Source organism: Crinia signifera, chromosome 2 (genome assembly GCF_055691185.1).
Source record: "Crinia signifera chromosome 2, ASM5569118v1, whole genome shotgun sequence".
NCBI classification, from domain to species: Eukaryota; Metazoa; Chordata; class Amphibia; order Anura; family Myobatrachidae; genus Crinia; species Crinia signifera.
In genome coordinates this window covers 242,727,904-242,750,902 of record NC_139218.1, presented here as the reverse complement: position 1 = coordinate 242,750,902, position 22,999 = coordinate 242,727,904, and the positions used below count along the sequence as shown (strand labels likewise).

The following is a 22,999-nucleotide window of genomic DNA, read 5'->3' as shown; positions in this document are numbered from 1 at the left end:
GGTCCTACATGCTTGAATTGGCCGCACTGAACAGCTTTTTTTTTTTTTTTGCTCAAAATGTGCATCTTATACCCCTTTCTGACAGAAAATCCCCAAAACCCAGGTAGAACTATAGGCTGAAAGGTGCTGACCCCCTTTCACAAAGCAACAAAAACCCGGGAATTTCCAGTGTCAACCCCTTTCACACAGAAGCCAAATTTTTCCTGCAATATACCATGTCATAAGAAAAGGACCGTTTTAAAGGCACACCGAGATGAGGTCAGAAAATTGGGTGGTGACAGCTCACTGCATTGCGTTAACCATGGCACAAGGATATGTTGTAAACATGTTTTTATATATACATGGCTGTCAGTATATTTGCAATGTTTGAGTACACTGTGGCATCTTTGAATGTCCCAGTCATCTCCTCCTCCCCTCTCACTGCCAGCAGCTCTCACCTCTTGCTCCTTCCAGTGGGCCATGCTGTCCTTTCTTCACCTCCCGAATGAGGTTAGAGGCCAGCCCCAGTTCCATGCCCTCCCAGCCAATCAGAGAGGCCCATCCACACAACCAATCAGTCAGCACCCCACCAGGAGAGCCAATCAGTTTCTTACAATGTGTAATAATCCCAAAAACCCATGTGGCACCCTTTCAGACAGCCAGCGACCGAGTTTGTGGAATTCAGACCCGGGAAAAATCCTGGTAAATTCCGGGGTTGAAGCCCTGGTATTTTAGACCCGGGTTGACCCTTCCAGATAGAGAAAAAACCCGGATCTACCCTCCTGGACCAGGGAAATTCCCGGTATTTTTTTCCCGTCTGAAAGGGGTATGATTCACACAAATGAAACCACTGGAACAAAACTACTCTGCTATATTACTGGGGTGCAGGCAGAAGTATAGGGAATGAATGCTTTAGGGAACACTGGGTAAATACTGAAAAGAAAACCACAAACTATCCTGAGCCAAGTTCATTCCTTCAGCACGGAAGTCCAGCTGGGTGTGTCACACATTTGAAATGTATCAGAGCTGTAGCACACTATTTATAGTATAATTACTGGGCAAGGCTATATGGTAAATGTTACATTATGTTTAATATAAATATTTCCAATTTGCAATAATTGCACTTTGTACCGCAATTAAATATTTTTTCAAGGAATTCAATTTAATTAGCTGTTAAGGAAATGGATTGCGTAGACAAAACTGCCTGTTATATTCACAATTCCTCCAGAGAAAAATGAAGCTACCAACATAAATACAATAATCTGTAAAAAGCTGGCATAATTGAAGAATGTTTCTTCCAGCATAACTTTGTGGGTTTCCTTTCTCTCTCCTGGTAATTTAGATTCCTCTGTGATTGCTGGTTAGTTTGTAGATCTGTAGCACATAGTAATTTGCCCGTGGAAATCTTAGCTGTGGGATGATCTTTCTGCACTTGCCTCTCTTTTAACTCCAACATGTCATTTGTACATTCGGTTTCAACACAACAAACTGTTTTTAGGCAGACCTTCAGATATCACTCTGTGCAGAGTCTCTCTGGGAGTACCCCCATTGGAACCATGGTAGAGCTAAATCATTTATACCTATACTTAAGAAAATTATATTTTGTCATTTGTTTTACTATGTCACTTAGGGCCTTATTCTGATCGGTGCGGATATTCCCGAATTCTTTCGGTGCGGGCCGCACGCATCGCTGTGCGGCAGCGTGCGGCCATCGTCCGTAGAAACGCCCACGTGTCCTCCGCATTCGGACGGAGTCACTCTTTAAAAACAGGGCGTGTGTACGGACGACATACAAACCGTGCGTGTGCGGGGGAAACGTACAGATTCTTGCACGGTCTTCCCGCACAAGCACGGTCTTACCGCGTGAGAACGTACGGAAAGCTGTCCGTACGCCCCGATGCGGAGTATTTACGCACAATCCAACACAATTGTGTACTGAGTACACACAGCGATCACATGACCCATTATTTGCAGTGTTAAAGTGTGTGACAAGTGCAGCATGTAATGTTCCCTTTAAGCTGCAATGCTTCCAATTGTAGCAGTGAGAAGCGTGTAATTAACAAGTAATGGGTAAAGTATGTGATTGTATTGGGTTCAGGTGACATTGGTTGAGGTGCGTCCGTCCTGATTAGGCGTTCCGTTTGCCTAGCGCATGACCGAGTGGTGTCCGCAAAGCAAAAGTAACCTTTTGGACACCGCACATTTCTTCCCTTTTTGTTCGCGTGCATTCGGCGTGCTGTCCGAATGCACGCCTACCAATATATGTGTACTCCCCCGTGTCCGCCCATGTTTCCGCCCAGTTTAGCCCACTTTGAAACTACGCCCCTGTGTCATTCCGCATGATGCCCATAACACACCCCTATTGGCCGAATGTATGCGGTGCACAGTTCTGTACGGGATTAGTGAGAACAAGTACGGAGACCATGCGTGGCACATGCGCGTCGCGTTCTCCACGCATGCGCAGACGGCTAAAAAACGCCATCCGAAAGAATGCGGAAAAGTCCGCACCGATCAGAATAAGGCCCTTAGTTTTCAAGTAACATTTTTGTGCTGCATTTTAGGATGTAAATGTCTTTGCCTTCTTTCATATGCAGCATTGTATAAATTGCATAAACCATATTTACTTTTAGCATACTAAGGACATTTCGATGTTTGGACAAGGCTGGATTATGGTATGATAATGAAGCATTGCACATATATGATATGATAATGAAGGGCAGCATGGAAGGTGTAATGGCTAGCATTACTGCCTCACAGTGCTGCGGTTATGGGTTCTATTCCCACTACGGCCCCAACTGTGTGGAGTTTGTATATTCTCCCCGTACTTGCGTGGGTTTTCTCTGGGTACTCCCACATTCCAAAAATATATTGTAATTTTAATTGGCTCCCAACGGTGCCCTCCAGTTGCCGGCACCCCAGGCAAATGCCTAAAGCTGCCTGGTCTTGGCACCGGCCCTGCACTAAAGTGTTACCCTATCTGGGACTTAAATCCACTTACTGTTAATGTGTTGTCCATCCTGGCCCAGGGAACAACGTTGTTAATTGAAGTTTGTTAGAGTGATAGAACCTCACAGTGCTGATGGTCAGCTATCATTGGCACTTGTTTAATCATCCAAGATGACAGCATTTCCTATGTACATACTAAGCAGACGTTTGACCCTAGCAGCAAGTTTTCACTGACCTTTTCTCTTTTTTGTCAAGGACAAAGAACTGCTGTTAATTAATGGTTATTGTGTTGTCTGTAAATAATGGTAGTTATTCAGAGATGTGTATCTGCTTGTAGCTCAATTAGATGGTACAGGAGCATAATAAACACGGTATAGTCTAGGCCAGACGCTTTAGAACAAAGTGCTGGGCCATTCTGCTATTGCTAAACCACTAGAGAGACTGCTACCTTAATCCTAGTAGCACTAAATATAAAAGATTTAAAAAAAAAATTAAACTGGTTCTCTAAAGATATTTACAGCAGTTGAGATGTGAAGTCTGAGATGAGAATTTGCTGTATACATGTAGTCTGATCATTAACTCCATCCATTAAATTGGATTGGAAATCTAGTTTGAAACACCAATAATCTTAATTAGGCCATATTTTATGTGTTCTTCTAGACCAGTGAAATTAACTTTAATGTACCTATTCCCACCATTGAAGAAACAGTATCTCACTCCTTGCACCCTTGGCAGTAAATACACTATATTCCACTAGAATGCCAGCATTCACTATACTGGCCCTGGCATCCTGACTGCCGACTAAACACCGGCACTGATCCTCTTCAAAAGTATCGGTATCACAATCGGTAATTATAATCAGGGCTGCATGATGTGCGGCCGTGAAAGTGGGGTTTACTTCTAGGCACTAGTGGTGGAACTTGGGGTTAAGTTGGGGAGGGCAGGGTTATGCTGTGGGGAGGGGGTTTAACATTTAGAAGGTAGGGAAAGGATAAGTGCACTCACCCTCCTTTGGGATGCCTGCTTTGGTTTACTGACCGCTGATCATCCGTGTGTATCCCATTCCACCCTATAGCAGCCAGTTGTGTGTTTAACATTTTGTGGTGTAGCTACATACAGTAAAACTTTACATTCTATACAGACGACAGGCTGCACAAATAGTTTGAGTCACACAAAGAAGCAATTATTCATATATCGCGGTCGAGCTGTAACTATCCACATCTTCAGTCTACACCATAGGCGAATCGAGAATTATGGTAATGGGTGGTCCCAAAATCATAAGTAGGGGGGACCTTTGCGCGTCAAAGGGGGTGTGGCCTCATGGGACAGAGGCGTGGCATCACAAAACGAGGTGTGGTATTACACTTTAGACCACACACCGTAATGCCCATTACACATTTTAGCCAACTCCGTAATACCCATTAGACATAAATCAACATGCCGTAATGCCAATTACTCATAAGGCCACACACCAGAATGCTCATTACATAATATATAAAACACTGTAATGCCCATTACATATTTGACACATAAGTGCAGCTTACCTATGTGCTCATTGCTAGGGAGTTCCTGCTCGATGCCAAGGGGGCTTTGTGCTCGATGCAAAGGGGGAATACATGCTTGTTGCCAAGAGGGAGTGAAATTGCTCGTTGCCAAGGTGGGGAGGGAAATTGCTTGTTGCCAAGGGGGATGTCCTACTACTAGATGCACCTAATTTAAAGAAATGACAGTGGGGCAGAGAGCTGTGTGCTGCCCGGCTGTAGTCTCTGCAGGAGCATCAATATTTTCAGTTCTCACACTGGGGTCCAGCAGCCAATAAGGAGTGGCTACCAATACCACCAATGCCGCTCCTGATTGGCTGCCGGCGGTCCAAAGGGAAAACTGAAAATATCGAAGCCACTGCTTAGACTACAGCCAGGCAGCGCACAACTCTCTCTCCCCGACTGTCATTTCTTTCAATTAGGTGCGTCCAGTGGCGTGAGACATCCCCCTTGGCAATGAGCAATTCCTTGGACTAAACAGCTGGGCAGCACACCGCGCTCTCTGCCTGGCTGTCATTTCTTCAAATTTTAAGCGGCTGGTGGCAAGTTACTGCAGAAGGTCATCACATAACATGTGTAGTCAGCAGACAGCACATACATGGCAGCATTGTATGAAAGGCATCCAAAATAACAGACGATTCAACAGATTTTTCAGGCTTATTGAATCACTGACTGAGATTAGAAAAGTCATCAGCCTAAAGGTCAGCAACATGGAGTCGTGACCACATGCTGAGAAGGTTGGGACCCACTTTGGGGTCAGGACCCACAGTTTGAGAACCGCTGTATTAAGTAAAGGTTGTCTTTTTAAAATTGTACTTCACTATTGTCTGTCTCCATTTTTCTATTTTATTGCCCATCATATCCTGCTTGTGAAAGAAGCTACTGGAGGCTATAATTGGAAAGCCCAATAATCACCTAAAATCATGTTACCGTGTTTTTTTTTTTATTCTGCCTGGAATAACTAATGGGGTTAATAGGATATGGTCAACATAGGTTTTATTATTTAAGTTAGTTTTTTTTTTCTTGTGTGTGTGTGTGTGTGTGAAAATTATGCTATGATTCATCAGTAATCTTATTCGTGTGAAGCGGTTTCTGAAACCATTAGAGGTTTTAAAGATATCTATGCTTGAGCACAGGTCTAAATTAGTACATCAGACAATTTCAAAAACAAAGCATGGATATCCTAAAACCTAGACTGTAATGGCAGAGTTTGGGAAACTCCTGTAAATCTAAATGTTGGTCTCCTATTTGCCCAGTAGCCTAAAAGGTGTGTATGTACTGTAGATGTGTGTACGCTGTGACTTCTCTAACGTGATATAATATACAGTTACATTTACTATGTTAAATAGTTACAGCCCTCAAAGTCTCACTAACTGCAACATTTTTATACAGAACACATGCAAAGAAAGCCAACAAGATGTTACATAAGACCCCAAGCTGAGCTGAACAAATGGAATTCGAGAACAGCATGACTGGAAATAATACTTTGTCCTATATTTTAATGGAGCACATAGAGTATACTTAACATGGTACAAAAAATAGAATGGTGCAAAAAAAAAAAAAATCTAATTAGACTACAAACTCATTTTTCTCTCCAAGTATGGGTGGTCTAAAGCTAATTAAAGAATGACACTGATAACGTAACTTACTTTTTTTTTTCTAAGCGGTTGAAACTACAGTGGTTTGCCTTCTGGTGTGGGTAAGCGGAAACCATATTTCTGTGCACACAAGACTTCCTTGGAGGTAGCTGAACAGAAGCACAAAGCGGTTTCCATTTTGCCTTGATTATTTTATATTTAACAAATAATCAGTAATGGCATTTATTTCTTTGTGACCTATAGCCCTATTCTGAGTAGAGGAAGATGTGTGGCCAGTGTTGAGGCCTGGAGCTGTAGCTCAAATTCCCTCCTTGTTAATTTGGCCTTGCCTACAAGTAACGTTTATGATCTGTTCTACGATGGGTCACGCAACCGGACGATGGTGACAACGGTGATCTGATGCCATCATCTCACGAAGTACTGATCACTAATATAAGCAGGGGTGTCTACTTACAAGTATATGAGATGCCGTCTGCTGCTTCCATATATTAGTACACACTGGGTAATAGATAGAACATAAGTTATTAGGGCCCTGCTCACTAGCTTACAAACAGTAGGAATGTATCAACTTGTAACCATTTGGGCACCTACCTGTTTGCTGTGAGCGATGTTGCCATTTTTAGTGGATATTTTAAGGATCGCTCACAGCAACATTGGCACTCAAAGGGTTAAGCTGTGAGGTAGAATTCCATTTCCTATTAATCATTAGTATTCATAAATATGATAGATTTTATTATGTAATCACAATTTATCTTGTTACATTAAGCAATACATATGGCAAAGATATATAAAAAGGAACAGAACATTTCAGTATTTATTATATTTAGTATAGCACATAAAGAGGCTTTGACAATGACAATGAAATATCTGTTGGTGGTTTTTGTTTTGCGTTCACTTCTATTTGGTATAGTTTGTAACCAATGCTTCTCCTAGAAATGAGTACAGGGTTGCATGCATGATTCTATGTCCTGTGAGAAATTGAATATAGTATTTTTTTTCTATATGATTTCACTCCCAAGCCCCAGGGTTTGGTGAAATAAATCACTTCCTGGCTCAAGTTCCAAAGACCCTTATTATTCTTACATCATGGTAGAAACTTAATTCCGCTCTGTCTGTGCTATGAGCTCAGATATGGCAGAGAGATACCAGTATGGTCTATATTTTATGCATGTAATCCTTTGATTTTGAGTCCTACAGTGTCAAAAACTACAAGGTGCACGTTGAACTAGAACATGGGTCCGTTCCCCTGTATGTGGTCTTGGTGCATTAGTATAGGAGAGGCACCTTTCTTGCCCATACTCCTTTTATACAACATATTTTATATTCCATGTGCTGACTTCTGTTTATTTTTTTACCAAATTCAGAGTAGTACTAAAAAGATTTGTTTCAAGTTTTGTTTTAATGCCCTATTCAAATAGATATATGTGAGCATAGCAATGAGGACACACTAGTAATGTCTCTGACATCTGCATCACTCAGAAGGTAAAGGTCCATATACACTGGGCGATTATGCACAGCGTGTATGGACAGCTCGCTGAGGGGAAAGCCGCTCAGTGCATACACACTGAGCGGCTTTCCCCCTGCCCAGCACCGCCAGCGGGGGAGGATGGCGTTGCATAGCGCAGCGCTATGCAAAGTCGTCCTCAAAGCTGCTCATCTGCTGCTATTACCAACAGATGAGCAGCTTTCCCAGCAATGATGCGGGAGCGCGTAGCATCGCTCATTGCCAGGGCATACATACTGGGCGGCTTTGAGCTGAAGCCGCTCAAACTTGCGGTTCTGAGTGGCATTCAGCTCAGTCGCCCAGTGCGTATGGGCCTTAAGGTGGATTATGTACATGACTGCAACAAATACTTTCTTTTTTAAGGACAGCCACACAATTATTTTTTATTCTAATGGGGCCTACACTCTGAGCTATTTCAGGACATTTTCTAAAGCAATTTAACTAGATCACTTACAGATCGCTCAGTCAGCACACAGTGCTGATACATTGCTGTGTGCTGAGAGATTGCGGAATGATCTAGCATCACTCAGAACGCTCAGCAAATCTCCCCATGTGTAGGCCCCATAGACTAGATCCAAGTTGCACATACACTGGCTGCGGGTGCGTTCTCTCTGTGTTTGTGGGTATTGAGCTATATTCATAGTTTCAAAGTAGCCCTCCTCATTATCTGAATGCATTTGCTCTTGCCCTAAATTTGGTGCACAGGCACTGACCTCTACTTTCTATTTGCTCTAACTCTACTTTAAATTTGCTCAGGCAGAAATGTGTGATGCAAAGGATCTATGAATAATAAAGTATATCAGTTGGAATAATACTTGTGGCAATATACAGGCAGTGACACAGAGAAATGATCACTGTATCTTTGTACAATAAATTACAGATTACACAGACTGAGCAGTAGTACTGTGTTACCAGTCACTTGATGCATGACCTGCAGCTGTTTGGTCTGACAGCGGAGTATATATGCAGTGGTTACATTCTGAACAGCAGTTTCAAACCACACTTGTAAAGAAAAGAAAAAAAATAATTATCCCTGGTTTTATATCCCTCTGTCAGGCTGTGAGAACCATTGCAAAATGCTTTGGTGTCAGCCAGTGATGTCTGATAGTGTGAAATGAACGTCTGACAGACTTTGCACAGTGATATTCCTCAAAGGGATTCTGTTTGCATAGTGGCAGAATCCTTACGCTGGTCAGACAGTTGCCGGGATCCTAACATTGCTTACAATGCCAGCACCATAATCCTGACTGTTGATATCCCAACCATAAGTATGCCGGGGGGTTAGGGTTAGGCTGCATGGGAGGGGAAGGGGGTGTTAGGTTTAGGCCAGGCATGTCCAACTATGGCCCTCCAGCTGTTGTGACACTACAAGTCCCATCATGCCTTGCCACAGTTTTGTTCGAGAATGCTAAAAATATGGCAAGGCATGTTGGGATGTGTAGTTTCACAACAGCTGGAGGGCCACAGTTTGCACATGCCTGGTTTAGGCACTAGAAAGAGTTAGGATTATGCTGCGGAGGTGGAGGGCAGAGGTAGTGTTAGGCACTAAGGTGGAGGGTTATGTGTGAGCATAAGGTGTGAGCATCGGAATGCTTCTTCTGACTGTCTGCATCACAAGCTATCATGTTACCTCCTCAAATTATGCATGGGAAGAAATCTGGGGAATATGTCGTTAGGAATACTGCAGCATCGTTTTTATACTGCAGACCACACATTTAACAAATGCATTGCTGTAATTCAAAATGTTATTGCTTGAACTGGTTAATAGTTGTATGTGCATTAATTTACACTATATACAGTGCCACTAGAAAGTATTTACAGCACTAGGCTTTTTCTACATTTTGTTATGTTGCAGCCTTATTCCAAAATGCCGTAAATATTTACCTCAAAATTCTACACACTACCCTATAATGACAACGTTAATCTTTTTTGGGAGGAGATTTTATTAAAAATTAAAAATAGAAATCACATGTACATAAGTTCAGAGCCTTTGCTCAATACTTTGTTGATGCACCTTTGGCAGCAATTGCAGTCGCAAGTCTTTTTGAATATAATTCCACAAGCTTGGCACACCTAGCTTTGGGCAGTTTCACCCATTCCTCTTTGCAGCACCGCTCAAGCTCCAACAGGTTGGATGGGAGGCACCGGTGCACAGCCACTTTCAGATCTCTCCAGAGGTGTTCAATCGGATTCAAGTCTGGGCTCTGGTCAGGCCACTCAAGGGCATTCACAGAGTTGTCCTGAAGCCACTTCTGATATCTTGGCTGTGTGTTTACTGTCGTTGTCCTGCTGAAAGCTGAACAGTCCCCCCAGTCTGAGGTCAAGAGCGCTCTGGATCAGGTTTTCAACCAAGTGTCTCTGTACATTGCTGCATCCATCTTTTCCTCTATTCTGACTAGTCTCCCAGTTCCTGCCGCTGAAAAACATTCCCACAGCATAATGCTGCCACCATCATGCTTCACTGTAGGGATGGTATTAGCCTGGTTATGAGCGGTGTCTGGTTTCCTCCAAACATGATGCCTGACATTAGTGAGATCAATCTTTGTCTCATCAGACCACAGAATTTAGTTTTGCATGGTCTGAGTCCTTCATGTCCATCTTGGCAAACTCCAGGTGGGTTTCCATGTACTTTTTACTAAGGAGTCTCTTCCATCTGGCCCCTCTACCGCACAGGGCTGATTGGCGGATTGCTGCAGAGGTGGTTGTCCTTTTGGAAGGTTCTCCTCTCCTCAGAAGAATACTGTAGCTCTGACAGAGTGAACAATTTGGATCTTGGTCACCTCCCTTCTCCCCTCGATTGCTCAGTTTAGATAGCCAGCTCTATGAAGAGTCCTGGTGGTCATTTAATTTCTTCCATTTACAGATGATGGAGGGAACCGTACTCCTTGGGACCTTCAAATCAGCAGATATTTTTCTGTACCCATACCCAGATTTGTGACTTGAGACAATTCTGTTTTGGAGGTTTACAGAAAATTCCTTTGACTTCATTCTTGGTTTGTACTCTGACATGCACTGTCAAGTGTGGGACCTTATTATAGATGGGTCTGTGCCTTTCCAAATCCTGTCTAATCAACTGAATTTACCAAAGGTGGACACCAATACATTTCAATAGGGGAAAAAAACTATTGAATATCCTTTCTTTTTTTTTTTTTTTTTTTTTTTATTTATTGATAACTAGCCTGAAAATTCAATCCATTTGCTTCTAGTGAACTCATACCAAATGTGGTTAAAACTGCAGTTACCAGTGGTCTTTAGTGGTAAAATATTCTTTAAAGTAAAAGCCAGCCATGGAAAGTGGTCATTTATTTATTGGATATATTCATAAAAGGATTTTAAAAAAATCAATCTTGCATAAGCTAGGAAATATAAAATGTCAGATGGCATTTGTATTTAATAAAAAAAAAATGTAAATCAACAGTATGGCTTTTGGGTTCTTATAGAATGAAGACTGACACCCTTTATAGTTTAATGTTACTATTGCACTCTTTCGTTAAGAGTAACTTTTCTTTTGTACATGGGGTTGCAGCTAAGTGTGAGCACTTTATTGTATAACCAAGCACTCTCATAATCTTGATGCAATCACAAAATTTTGAGGTTGTACCACAGGCGGGCCCCAACATGTGGTCTTGCCCTGTTCTGGGTGGCCCCAGCGTGCTCCTGCCGGCAGTTGAAGATTTTCTTTGCACAGCTGAAGCCCAATTAGGTCTATAGTTCTTATCCTTGTTGTTTTACTAGGAAAGGGGAGCAATAACAAAAACCTAGCTTTTTCTTTTTTTTTTTTGTAAAAGGGGAGCTGTCAAAATTCTGGGCTGCCAGAGCCGCAGCACCTGCCAGGTGTAGTGTGTATGCTCAATAGCTCTAGCATGGGCATCATGCTCACAAGCGCTGACTTCTAGCTTACAATTTCATATGGATTGCCTGCCTTATTTTGCATACCCCAAATCCTGCCTCCACATAAACCAGCACATGCGCTTTCCATACTAAAATGAGCTCTCTAAGCAACATAACCATCTAGTCTGAGAAATCCATGTTACGTGGTTTACACTCATGAATAGAGTAGAGCAGATTATCAGGTCACATGTCCACTTCAGATTTAGCTACAGTCATTTTTTGAAGGGGCTTAAGTGTATCACAAGATACATTAATACAAAGGAAGTAAGGATAAGTGTCATAGCTGCAGCTAGACATGGTCATGTAGAAGTATGTGATGTTTAACAAATTGACCGTTATGCTCGACAGGAGAATTCTGACACCATGCTAATGTTTAAAATATATTGACCATGTCCATTAAAACTTTATAAAAAATAAGTAACGCACTGTTAATCATTGTGCATACGTTGGAAATGTGTTTGTTTTTTTTAAAGGTGATGGGGGGTGGTGTGCTAGTGACCAGGGGTATGTGTGCTAGTGATGGGGGGGGGGGGGGGGGTGCTAGTGGCCAGGGCGGAGAGGGGGGTGATCGACAGTGTTACCTTTTAGCACCAGTTAGCTTACCTTACCCCGCAGCTTTTAAAAGGGTGGGAGGCAGCCTGCAGTGTGCATCCCCTCCCTGGCAGCCTGCATTGACACGGGGGGTGGTAGTGGCGCGGGGAAGGGACCGTTTTCCGGGCACCACCGCTCCGGTGCCATGCTCCCATGCTGGAAGCTGTCGCTGGTGACGTGATTGCGTCAACCAAGGGCCGGCCTCGGCCATCTTACAACTGGTCAACTTACAAATTGCCCATATTTACTGTGGGCTGAACAGCGGCAGCGGAATGTGGCGGCCCGGCCACGGGGGATAATTGGACAAATCTGGACCGGCCCACCCGGAAATGGCCTGGTTTCCGGGGGGGGGGGGGGCAATCCGCCTCTGATCACTTGCAATGAAAGTAACACTTTATTGGAAGGCTGGGGGGCATGCTTCAGGGTCAGAGTTGTTACAGCTGTATAACCTACCACATGTAGAACCTCTCTGCATATTAGAAAATAACACCCTTAATTTAATTTAATGAAAAGATGGCAGGTTTAGAAAAGCTTATTCATCCAGTCAGTAGTTCCCTCACATTATGTTTGAGATAAGGGACCTGAAGATCTAAATTTGTTGCTAATTAGGCCATAATGTGCCGTTATTTAACACCAGGGAAAACCCTAATCTTGATAGCTGTTCTGTTCTTAAAACTAAAAAAGTATCTAAAAACAAAATTGTGCTTGACTTGCGTAATGGGATCCATATAAATATATATTTTTTTTATCTGTTGTCCTTTCCATTTGGTTTTGCGCTCAGGAAGGAAGACCCATCTCTATCAGTGCTCTATTCCCTCTCATCACTAGGCATGTCCACCCAACTCTAGCAACACTGCAGATTTTATTTGTAACATGGGCTCAGATACAGTCTAGGAATATATGAGTCACATAGAAAGCTGTTCAATGGAAGCTCCCATACAGTCTGTGACTGCAGAGAATAAGGCCATCACAGATAATGTATTTGTTTTAATACATAAATGATCTGTCTCTAATGCCAACAAAAATAACATGTTCCCTTTTTAAACATAATTATTGGACTGTAATCGCTAAGTAAAGATGTGAGTACTGTATATTGTTCAGGTAAGCAAGACTAGCAGTAAGCTGGATAGATAGACCTATACTGTAGATCAGGGGTGGGGAACCTCAGGCCTGGGGGCCATATGTGGCCCCTGTAGCCGGACTGAGTGGCCCGCCCGACGGCTTTGCCGGGAGTCAAGTACAGGGGAATTCTCGTAAGAGGTCGGTAGTTCTCCTGAGATTCCTCTTAATCAACAGCAGCCAGAGAATGTCAGTCCTATTCAGCAGCAGCCACTGGAGCGTGGGACGGCTGCAGCAGGACAATTTGTAAGAGAAATTTTTACATATGGCCCCTGAAGGATTTTTTTCCCCCATACAAACGGCCCTTGGCACTAAAAAGGTTCCCCACCCCTGCTGTAGATTGTCATGCTTCAAATAGACCTCTATATTTAGTAGGTAAAATGCTATTCCATTCTAGGATGCAAGTGTTCCTGTTGTTGTGAAGTGACAATTTAGTACGTATATGGAATAAAGCTTTTTGTTTTGCATGACAAAAACATTACTTACTGCAGTGTCCATGAACACCCACACACCACTGCACGATAGAAGCAGTGCTCGCTGCACACATATGCTCTCAAGAATGTGTTTCTGCACCAGTAAGCTCCAGCATATTGAGTGTGTACACCCTGCATACAGTATGAGCTCCTACAGGCTCAGCTGCAGTGCTCATCTCTCTTGAGACCGCATTGAACTAAAAGGAGCTTTCCTTAAGTGGCATCCCCTGATTTATTCAGAGCATGAATAATTCATTAAGGCAGCGTGCCACGAGGTTTCATTTCAATCAATAGACATGAGGAAAGGAGGCACGCGTGCTGGTGTTTGTGGATTTCTATGGGCAAACCCTCATTGTGCACAGCACAGTATCATGCCTAAAACACTGCAAAGAGGACAAATTGGCGATCTTCAATTACACAACAATGCTGCACCCGACTGTTTGACAGTCTTACAATGTTAGCCTCGTAACTAAGCAGTCATTTATTCTTAAAAAAAAAAAGATTCCGTTTTAGATAGACAATTACTAGCTCCTATAAAATGTTTTCTTCTAGTGTTTTCACTGAATATTTTGCCAATATCTGCTCAAATGTCATATGGTTGGGCTTATTACTGGATGATAATTACTTGTTCTGCTGTGTAGCAGGTGCTGATTTTTTTTTTTTTTGTGAGGGGGTTTGGATTGTTTTATTAATAGTAAATAGGCCTACCACTATTTGTCGACAAACCAAAGGTTGACACGTTCAAATGGTTGACACTAAAAAAAGTTAACGTGATGTTTTGTGTTTAATAAAAAAATGGTGTCTGTCGACATGGACACCATATTAGTTTACCACGTATGCTATTGGGGTTGCAGCAGTTTTCTCTTCTGAGGAAACCACTGCAACTCCAGTAGCGGATAAATGCGCCAAGTTATGGGAATCTTCCACGATCATCGGCTAAGCCACTTTGCTTTATCTGTGCAAAGCAAGAGTCCTCCTGCACCAGACTGGAGACAGTGAGTGGTCGGTGGTCGTGCATCATCAGACGCCCAGTACACACTGTGTCCCCCCTTACAGAATTCCCATTAATGCCTCCCAGCACTGAGGTCATGGGTTAGATTACCACCATCACCCTAGATGTGCAGAGTTTGTATATTCTCCCTGGACATGTGTGGGTTTCCTCCAGGTACTCCAGTTTCCTCCCACAATTCAAAAATATACTGGTAGGTTACTTGGCTCCTATCAAAATTAGCCCTAGAATGAATGAATGAATGAATGAGAGTGTGTGTGTGTGTGTGTGTGTGTGTGTGTGTGTGTGTGTGTACATGTGGTAAGGAATATAGAGTGTAAACTCTATTGGGGTAAGGACTGATGTCAATGTTCAAATATTCTCTGTAAAGCGTTGCAGAATATGTATGCACTATATAAGAAACTGATACATAAATATTACATTAAGTGAGATCAGTGGATCTGAAATTCAAACCGGATCCAACAGTCATACTGGTCACTCTTTTATCCAGAGACTAGTTATTGGACTTTACTATTGCACTTACATCCTCTGAGCTGATATGTGGTTATAACTATTTATTGTATTTTAATATAACTTTTAGTGTGGTTATTAAATTACTTATTGTGCTTTTAGATTATTGATGCTTCACTAAAGTAATAATCCAGGTTACTATTTGAGAGCAGCACAACAGTGGATCTTTTTTTTTAGCAATCCTAATCACTGAGCACTTGAGTATATTGAATATTCTTTATTCATGTTAGTCTATCTACCTTATGACTTCACAAATGGAAAGGCCAACCCTTATGGGATATGCACTACAGTACCTAAATACTTTCCCACTGCCTAAACGGGTAATGACCCGGTATTTGTAAACGGGTCTTCAAACGGGTAAGAGCCACAAAGACCCTTTCCCACTGCAGCTTTTAAACGGTAAATTGCCGTTTTAAATACCATTTTTGTCACATTCACATTGTACCCGTTTAAACCACAAAGCAACCCGTTTCAACCCATAGTAAACATGGGCGGGGGACTTTATCTTGATAATTCATAACAAAATTGCATTGGTACATGGTGTTAAAAGGCACCTCCTGCCCCCTTTTTTTTTTTTTTTTGATCAGGTTCCTTATGAGGTTTTACATTTCTTTTTTCTTTCTAAATGGTTCCATGCTGTTGTAAATACAACATTGCCCTATGTGTGATAAGTGTCAGGAGGAAATGGAACATCAGCACTGTAGTTTAATGATAGAACACTCAACATTATGGGACTGCTGTTGGCAGTAATTCAATAAAAACTATTTTCTAAAATTAAAATCTGTTTATATAACAAAACATACATATTCCAGTACGTAATGGACACATGGTCTGGAAAGTGAATAGTGTGCATCATCCATAATTACAACCACTCCTCGATGCAGTTAATATTTTATTACAGAGATGCAGAGAAGTATTTTTAGATCTGCCAAGTGAAGAATTTCAGCTCACTTGGTTCATTAAAATGACCATTTAGTTATGAAACCTAATGTGCCCTACATCATTAAAATAATACATTCAGCACATACTGTATGATGGGAGGACATTGAAGAATAGTTGCATGCATTTGGGAGCTTATGAAGTGTTCTAGGCTATGAAAGTAGCTTCCCATAGTGGTTTTTTTACCTACTAATACTCTGTAATAATAATTGGATTTACCTTTTTTATACATACCGGTTCCATGCTATTCCCATGATGCTTTCTGTCACCAAGCCTCAAGCAGGCCTGGATTACAAATATTTTCTCTTAGGGCTCTTGTTTTTTGCTACTCCATGCCACCCACCTCTGCCCGCTACTCAGTTGGCTGCCTCATTCAGTCACTTAACTTAAAAAAAAGAATAATAATGTCAATACTTCATAACTATCTCCTTGGAAACCATAATGTTTCTATACATAGTACAGCCTTGAAAAAGTGCTGACAGCATCTTGATATTCTTGTTACTAATGGACCAATATTTATACAAACAAGGAGTCATATTATTGAATACAAAGGCTTGTCAAAAGGTTGGACAACACATTTACTGTTCTAAAAATGAGGACTAACTATCCTAGTCCTTTTCTCTGTAATAGTTTTCAAGCTTCCGTAGTAGGCCTGCCAGCTAGCAGCACTCCTGTTGTCTTATGCTTTCTTTACATGAGCACAAATTAAAATATAAACCTAATAGCTACCATATTATTACATAGACAAATGGCGAAAGTGTCCTACTCAAGTGCTCACTAAACTGTCCATTCTTAGTACCTGATAGAGGAGCCTCATGATAGTCCTAGTGATTGTTTTGTAAACAAACACATTTAATTATGTTAAATTTTCCTAAACAATACACTGTTCATTGCATCTCCTGCAAGTACAACAATGTACGTGTTGCCGAATAAACTACTAAAAGGAACAAATTCTAGTCCATGCAGCCTCTAGAGACCGATGACCTAGAGCATGTGCTATCCCTGCTCTGTCCTGGGACCGTCCCTAAGGGGGTTTATATAAATCGAAACTGACCTCAGATCATCAAGTAATGCAAGAGACTGACCTCATGAGACTATATAATAGCGTTGAGATACTGCTATGATTTATGGTGAGCTGACATAATAACCTAGTATCAAGGGCCAGCAGTGTAAAGACAAGTACTGATGTTTGTATGGTTCTGTTTGTGTGGACACAGAAATAGCCTCATGCAGTCACGATCAGGAAAGGTCTTGAAATATAATTTTACTGCTTCGGATGGCATGATTGAGAGACCCCATCCTACAGAGCTGGCAGTTTGTTTTCCTATTGGGACTAAATGGACTCTCTTTAATCGCTCTCTGAAAAAGATATCCGAACAACAATAATATACTCTTATAACAGATAATGCAGTGTTCAAACAGAGGGGACAATGTGAAAGGATGTATGGAATAATGGCTGTCTGATTTGTTATTGCAACTGCTGAGGGAACATGCGGCCTTCAGGTGGAGAGATGCACAGAATAGAGATATGATAGTGTCTGTGTGGTATTGGTTTCATCATCTTTTTATCTGGTATGTAAAGCCAGTAACTTTGTGTGGACACAGCTGAGTGTCTCGTGGGAATTCATGTGAGAGACATTTAGCTTTGTGTTAGAAGAGTAGCTTTCTGTTGTGACTACACATACTTTGATACATTTTTTTTCCATGTTTTGCTTTTTCTCTACAAAGTATAAAAAGAGACATGGAAACCGCTGCTGTGGGGTGAATAATGAAGAATAAATAATCTCTAAAAGAAACTAAATTGTACAGATGTGCCGTTTACTGGATCTGCCAGGGAACACCAATGACTGTAATAGGCTAATGTCACATTCCTCCTTCATTACTGATCACCATGTGTTAAGCAGGTCAAGGGGGTGTGCAGAGTTCAGCGGTATCTACACCTGTAAAGCCCTTTTCAAAGAGGGCTTTTTAGTAAGAGGAGAGGGGAGTCTGTCTTGGGCTATTACACCTATCTAGCACCCCAGCAGATCTGGCAATAGTGCATTTATAATCAGCACAATTATACACTGCTCAAAAAAATAAAGGGAACACTTAAACACAATGTAACTCCAAGTCAATCGCACTTCTGTGAAATCAAACTGTCCACTTAGGAAACAACATGCATGCTGTTCTGCAAATGGATTAGACAACAGGTGGAAAATATAGGCAATTAACAAGACACCCCCAATAAAGGAGGCGTTCTGCAGGTGGTGACCACAGATCACTTCTCAGCTCCTATGCTTTCTGGCTGATGTTTTGGTCACTTTTGAAAGCTAGCGGTGCTTTTACTCTAGTGGTAGCATGAGACGGAGTCTACAACTAACAGTTAGTGCAGCTCATCCAGGATGGCACATCAATGCGAGCTGTGGCAAGAAGATTTGCTGTGTCTGTCAGCGCAGTGACCAGAGCATGGAGGCGCTACCAGGAGACAAGCCAGTACATCAGGAGATGTGGAGGAGGCTGTAGAAGGGCAACAACCCAGCAGCAGGACCGCTACTTCCGCCTTTGTGCAAGGAGGAACAGAAGGAGCACTGCCAAAACCTGCAAAATGACCTCCAGCAGGCCACAAATGTGCATGTGTCTACTCATACGGTCAGAACCAGACTCCATGAGGGTGGTATGAGGACCCCACATCCACAGGTGCAGCTTGTGGACGTGCAGGACGTTTGACATTTGCCAGAGAACACCAAGATTGGCAAATTTGCCAATGGCGCCCTGTGCTCTTCACAGATGAAAGCAGGTTCACACTGAGCACATGACAGACGTGACCGAGTCTGGAGACGCCAAGGAGAACGTTCTGCTGCCTGCAACATCCTCCATCATGACCAGTTTGGCAGTGGGTCAGTAATGGTGTGGGGTGGCATTTCTTTGGGGGCCGCACAGCCCTTCATGTGCTCGCCAGAGGTAGCCTGACTGCCATTAGGTACCGAGATGAGATCCTCAGATCCCTTGTGAGACCATCTGCTGGTAGGGTTAGCCCTGGGATCCTCCTAATGCAAGACAATGCTAGACCTCATGTGGCTGGAGTGTGTCAGCAGTTCCTTCAAGATGAAGGCATTGATGCTTTGGACTGGTCCGCCCATTCCCCAGACCTGAATCCAATTGAGCGCATCTGGGACCAACGCCACGTTACACCAAAGACTTCCAGGAGTTGGCAGATGCTTTAGTCCAGGTCTGGGAGGAGATCTCTCAGGAGACCATCTGCTACCTCATCAGGAGCATGACCAGGCATTGTAGGGAGGTCATACAGGCATGTGGAGGCCACACACACTACTGAGCCTCATTTTGACTTGTTTTAAGGACATTACATCAAAGTTGGATCAGCCTGTAGTGTGTTCTTCCACTACAAATCCAGACCTCCACGGGTTAATAAATGTAATTTCCATTGATAATTTGTGTGTGATTTTGTTGTCAGCACATTCAATTATGTAAAGAACAAAGTATTTAATAAGAATATTTCATTCATTCAGATCTAGGATGTGTTATGTTAGTGCTCCCTTAATTTTTTTGAGCAGTGTATTTTGTCCATATATTGATTCCTTAAACTCCACAGATAACAACTTCACATACCTATAATCCACAGATATAGCTAGTGATAGGGGTTACCTACAGTGATTGTGTGCTTTAAATGAAGCATTTATCCATTTAGCCCTTGAAATGATCTAATGGTTTTTCTAAGAATTGCATTGAGTTTGCCTCCTGTTCACATGGGAGCAACTGTTAGGAAGGAAATGCCAGCAGGAAAAGTGAGATACTTTGAAAAAAGTCAAGAATCCAAATTTCTGGAGTAACCCTTTGAGTACCAGCAATGGTGGCACTCAAAGGGTTAATTAAAAAAAAACCTTTGCCTGGCAATATTCACACCTATTTTGACAGCTTTTCTTGGCACTCAAATGGTTAATATAATCTTGCACTTCAATAATGAAATAAAGCGCAAACTTCCATAATCAGACTTCGGAAGAAGCAGTTTATCTCTTTACTACTGTGAAGAGATGACCAAATCTTAGTATAGCCAAGAGTAAGTCCTGACCTCAAAAGTCGACTTGTTGAGCAAGAAAGTGATCTAGTCCGCAACAAATAACCACTGCAAAAGGTGCTGATTCACAAATAAGCGAATTCTGGATCCAATGGGGTATCACCTCAATAAGTCAACAAATGTTTTAAAAACAATCTAACATTCCAACAAATACAAGTGGAATATCCCACACCCAACAGGCACTTTTTCAGGTATTTGCAATTAAGGCACGCTTGCCAGACACAATTCCCAGCTGGCCCACCGCTGTTTAGTGACTCCCCTGCTAAAAAGTGGCTGGCATCGGGTGATACCTCCAGAGCCGTTTCTAGATTCTATGCAGACCTTTTAACCTCCTATCATGAGCATGACCTGCCCTGCCTCAGAGAAACCTGGGAAGTAGATGTTGTCCCCTCTCCAAGGAAGACTGGGAGATGGCTTTGGGCAGCCCATGCTTGTCAACTACATCCTCCTAGATTCCAACAGATACAATTGTACATACTGCATAGAGTATAATTAACCCCTGCTAGAATATTCAGGGTGGGTGGCAGGGCAGATTCAAACTGTCCTAAATGTAGCTCATTGGATGACACCTTTTTTTGGCACCTACTGTGGGATTGCCCTGCAGTGTCGGCATTTTGGCAATAGGCGATACACCGTGGTGGCCACGGGCGTTCCAAGGGATGTTTTTAAACCAAAACTATGTCTGTTCGCTATTTGGACAGAAGACATACTAGAAAAACCTACACAAAGCGATGTTATTCAGTTATGCACCCTTATAAAAGTTTGTATTGCCAGAACATGGTTGGCCCCAAATGGTCCTACAATGAGAGAATGGATATCACTGACTAATGAAGTGGTGTGAAATGAAAAATGTTGTCTATCTTTCTAGAGGATCCGAAAAAAAATACTATAAAATATATAGCAAATGGGTTGACTCCCCCCTACATGCATCAGGGCACTGATACACATTGACCCCTAGTGGGTCGCTCTGGTCTCCTCTCATTGATGACCTAAGGCATGTATGCCCGCGTTGCGTTAGATGGTTCTGCATTTCTTTATCAACTTATATGGAAGCACGTTTCTATGTGTGTATAGATCTGTTTATCATACTTCCCAACAAATTGTGGTGAACGCCCGCCAGATCCCCACCCCACATAGAGCTTATTAAGTGAATAAATTCTGTTGCAGTCAGGCTGCGGAAAGAGCAACACAACAACGTTAAAGTACTTTACCAAGATATGTTTATTTGATCCATAAATGCATAAATTAACATTCACAATGTTACTGCGTATATAACTGTGCCTCATGCAAATGCATTCATGCTCTGTAAGTAACGTATGCATTATTAGACCATTACCTTATTTGTTGTATGTAAAGCATTACAAAATTTCAATAAAAATTATTGAATTGAAAAAAAAAGGGTGCTGATTCATGTTTGTCTCATCATGTTTTCCTTATCCTTGTACTAATGATTAGTAAGTACTGCAGCTGTCACATGTGATAACCAGTGGCAGGAAGGGATCATTCCTAATGGCTGGATAGTGATAGAAAATAGAATACTATCTTACTTGGGCAGAACGTGTGCCATTTAATATATCTGATTTTGCAAGAAACCTTTTTCTACAACAAGTTGGTTGTCTTTTTTAAAGTGTGTTCGCATTTAGTGTTTTTTTAATTAGTAGCGCTAAATAATATATAAGTATATATGAGCATATTCTAGTGCATGTCCGGAACATTGCTGTGCTGAGCGCTCTAGTAGATGGGAGGACGATGCTATAAGAATGTCTTTTTGAATCAGTCTCTAGTCTTGTCATCAGTCACTGTATTCTTACAATAGAAGACCTACTTAATGCCCTGCCTGCTGCACAAAAGCAAAGGGAAATGACAGCAGCAGAGTGCACTGGCTATAGCTACAGAACCACTTAAAGATTAGCTGAAGCTGATTTCCATGGTACTCTCTTTCTTGAGCTTGAATGACCTAAATGTGAAAGCATTTTGTAAAGCAATTGGGCTCTTTTTCTGTAGAAATGGCGCAATGCCTGCTCCCTGACATGTGCACTCCGGATGCATTCACTTTCTCTTCCTCACGGTTTGTCTTGTTTGTACATTTTTATTTCCTTTTTATCTTTTTCTAAAAATAATTGTCAATATTGCTTGTTTAGTGTCTTTCATGTTTTATGCAGCTATGATTATTTTGGTTCTGAGCTTCTGAATTGCTTTGTTATACCACTTTCACATCGCCGACACGTTTTAAAAACCGGTATTTTAAAACGGTAATTAAAACGGGTCAGAGCCTTACATTGCCGCAGATTACCGTTTTAAATACCGGTTTATACCCCTTTCACATCGCACTTTTAAAACGGTAAATTTACGTTTTTTTTCCCTTTTTAAAACGTTTAAGCCTGCACTGTGAATGCATAGCATTGTACACATTCACATTGCACAAAAAACGGCAAGGAACCGTGTAGGACTCAGCTTTTTATACGGTTCGAAATGCCAGTTAACTTTAAACGGTAAATCGGCTGTGGTGCATTCACAGTGCAGGCTTAAACGTTTTAAAAAGGGAAAAAAATGGCAATTTACCGTTTTAAAAGTGCGATGTGAAAGGGGTATAAATATACCTGGTTATAGGGTTATCGTATGCCACAGTGGCAATAAATATACACTACTAATTACAAAATAGCTACTTATTGTATAGACAAGAGAAATTAGTATTTGGGCCACATTCTGTGTTGGATCCAGTGTTATCTGCACCCTATGCTAAACAAGTTTGTCACATTGCGAATGTGTCACTGCGAATGATGTTACGTTGCTATTCAAGCTCAGTCCCAGAAATATTTGGAAT

The 22,999-nt window shown here is 41.9% G+C and overlaps 1 protein-coding gene across 2 annotated transcripts in view; it reads left to right on the top strand.

Annotated features, from left to right (window-relative positions):
* The window catches only part of SPNS2 (SPNS lysolipid transporter 2, sphingosine-1-phosphate), a 115,531-nt gene that overhangs the window by 21,929 nt on the left and 70,603 nt on the right, over positions 1-22,999 (top strand). The window lies entirely within an intron of this gene.